Source organism: Mastomys coucha, unplaced genomic scaffold (genome assembly GCF_008632895.1).
Source record: "Mastomys coucha isolate ucsf_1 unplaced genomic scaffold, UCSF_Mcou_1 pScaffold21, whole genome shotgun sequence".
Taxonomy (NCBI): domain Eukaryota; kingdom Metazoa; phylum Chordata; class Mammalia; order Rodentia; family Muridae; genus Mastomys; species Mastomys coucha.
In genome coordinates, this window is record NW_022196904.1 from 189008365 (window position 1) to 189011827 (window position 3463).

Here is a 3463-nt window from a genome sequence, read left to right on the forward strand (position 1 = left end):
TCCCCACACCTGGGGGACGGTCCAAAGCAGCCCCACATCCCCACACCTGGGGGACAGTCCAAAGCAGCTTCATAACCCCACACCTGGGGGACGGTCCAAAACAGCCCCACATCCCCACACCTGGGGGACAGTCCAAAGCAGCCCCACATCCCCACACCTGGGGACAGTCCAAAGCAGCCCCACATCCCCACACCTGGGGGACAGTCCAAAGCAGCCCCACATCCCCACACCTGGGGGACGGTCCAAAGCAGCTTCATAACCCCACACCTGGGGACAGTCCAAAGCAGCCCCACATCCCCACACCTGGGGACAGTCCAAAGCAGCCCCACATCCCCACACCTGGGATACCTTGGATTAAAATGAAAAGACATTCTTATAGTATTTCTGTGTTTTAAGAAGAACCCCAAATTTGAGAATTCTCACTACACTGTATCCTAAGCCCAGTGTTGTCTTATTCCACCATCAGGGCTTCTATGAATGTATATTTTAAACTTTTATTAATGATTTAATATATACACAGGAAATTGTTCATAAGTCTATAGCTTCATATGTTTTTCAGAGACTGAACACACAGTGACAAGTGTGTAAATCAAGAATCAGAACACACGTGGGAGGCAGACAGATTTCTGAGTTCGAGGCCAGCCTGGTCTGCAGAGTTCCAGGACAGCCAGGGCTACAACAGAGAAACCCTGTCTCGAAAAACAAAAGCAAAGCAAAGCAAAGCAAAACAAACAAACAAACAATCAGAACATGCCTAACTCTGCCTGCCCCTGAGCCCTGCAGAAGGGTTTTTGGTTAGGAGCACCCGCCTCCACCCAGCACAGACTAACCGAGTGTAACATTGTAGCACCATGAGTACGAGAGTAGCCACTTCTAACATTGTGCATTTTTATTTTCTTGCTGTTTTGTGCTTTATATAAATGTAAGCCTACAGTTTGTGTGCTTCCACATCTGCCCAGGGTTGTGTGTGTGTGTGTGTGTGTGTGTGTATTTTATTGCTGTCTTAACCCAGGCTCCCATAGCAAATACTACAGATGGTCTTGCTCCTAACTAAATCTCTCTCTGCCTCTGAGTTAGCTCAGGATGAAGAGGGCAGTCTCTCTCATCACTTCACACAGGCACAAATCTCATCTTGGGGCCCTAACCTTCCTGGGCTCATGTAAGCTTGAATTGGTTCCCAGTGGCTCCACTTTCTCAACGATCATGTTGAGGGATGGGTTATTGCCGCTTCTGAATGAGAATGTTTCCTACAGACGCAGGTAAGTGAAGGAATCCTTGGCCCCAGGTGGTGGCACTGTCTGTGGAGACACAGCCTTGCTGGAGGAAGTCTGTCAGTCCTGTGAGATGAAAAGCTCCACATCGTTGCTTGCTTTGCTCTCTGCTTTGTGCTCATAATTGACGGCTTGAGCACTCAGCTTCCTGCCTCAGCCTCCACTCCTGCCTCAGCCTGCACTCCTGCCTCAGCCTGCACTCCTGCCTCAGCCTCCACTCCTGCCTCAGCCTACATACCTCCCTTCTAAAAGCTGTTTTTGGGCATGGTGTTTATCACAGCACTAATACAAAATCGACATACAAGTGTTGAGGGTCAATATCAGGTTCCGACTGCCGCCTGTGTGTGTTGCATCCTGTTTCAGGTTAGTACCCACTGTTCTTAGCATTACCGTTTCACTGCAGTTTCGCTAAATGCTTGGGTTTCAGATGGCTCTATGACCTGTCTGGTATTGACTCTTTCTAACAGGGGAGCCTGGGTCATAGGTAATATGTATGTGAAGCTTTGGTAGCTTCCAGAAGCAGGTTTCCACAGCTTAGCAGCAGTACCCAGGAACTCCAGCACCTAGGAACTGGCAGTTCCACACAGCATTGGCACTAAATATCCTGATCCTTTCTAGCCACTTAGATGGGTGTCTGTGTCGTCACAGACTAGCTTGAATAGTCCCCAACCCCAGCCACAACCTCTCCAGTTATGTTTAGTCTCATTTCCTAGTCTCTTTCCTGGTTAATCCTGTTAAGTGGCTTCTAGTTATTCATTTACTCGAAATACTGGGTTATTTATTTATTTATTTTTATTATTTAAAAAACTAAGTATAGGGTTTGTGTGTGTGTCTGCCTACCTGTCTGTCTGCATGTGAATATGTACACATGCGTATAGGTGCTCACAGAGGCCAGAGGCATGGAATTCCCAGGAGCTTGAGTTATAGATGCTCTAAACCAACCACCTGGCATGGGTGATGTGGTCCTCTGGAAGGGCAGCAAGTGCTCTTAGCCACTGAGCCTTCTCTCTAGCTGTCACCTGCTGTAATATTGTTTGCTGAGTCTCCGGATTCTCAGTCAAGGCGAACTGTGTCCTCTGGGTTGTGAAGTGGAGACTTGGGTTCATTCCATAAATCTTTATCCGCATGGACAGCTGCTTGCTACAGACATCCTTGCAGAAGTGTACGGGTTTGTTCTGCCAGGCACACCAGAGTCACCTCTGCTCCAAATGGGACTTGTGCTTGTGGCTCGTAAAACAACTCCAGATACACGAGAGTTCAGAGCCAAAGAGAGAAACCAGGGAGCCACTGTTAGAACTGGGGGGGACTGGCTGTCCCTGTGACTCAGAGACGAAGTAGATAAAACCCATCAGACAACAAAAGCAGACCTGGCAGTGCTATGGGAACTTTGAACACTAAGAAGTCATGTGACCTAAGTAACTTTTACAGGATGCCCCACGAGCAACAGTGGAAACATGGTTGTAAAGAATGAACATAGGTCACTGCAGGGTCAACCGTTTCAGTCTCAGGCAACCTGTAATACATTCACAAGATCAAAGCTGGATATTTTATCGTCGTGTGCTATGTGATCTCCAACCACAAGAAACTTAAGACACCAATCAGAAGTCCTCCAGTGTTTGGGTGAAAGAGACATCACAATGGAGATAATTTTAAGTGGAATCACAACCATGTAAGACAAAGCACCAAGAACTAACAGCATGCAGTGCTTGTGGCCTCAGAACTAGCAGCTATGAAAATCTTTTTGTTTGTTTTTGTTTTCTGAGATGGGGTTTCTCTATGTAATAGCTCTGGCTGTCCTGGAACTCTGTGGACCATGCTGGCCTGGATTTCATGGGGATCCGTGGGGCCCCACTGCCCTGCACATCCCTGAAAATCTTATAGCCAGTAATACATTTGTTAAAAACAAACAAGCAGAAAAATGTTTCTACTCAAAGACCAGGAACAAGGAAATGTTTGTTTGTCTATATTTCCATCTGTCTTCTGTCCACCTGTCTGGCTACTGTCTCTGTCTGTCTGTCCACCCTATCTACTGCTCTTAGCTCTACGGCAGAATCAGGACGATATGATACCCTCACTTCCTGGTGCCTGCCTGCTCTGCATGCTGCCCACATTGTGTTTGTCCCCATCTCTTAGAGGAATCTTTCACCCTTTGAACTTCATTTACCTTCAGCCTTCAGTCCCTGATGTCTCAA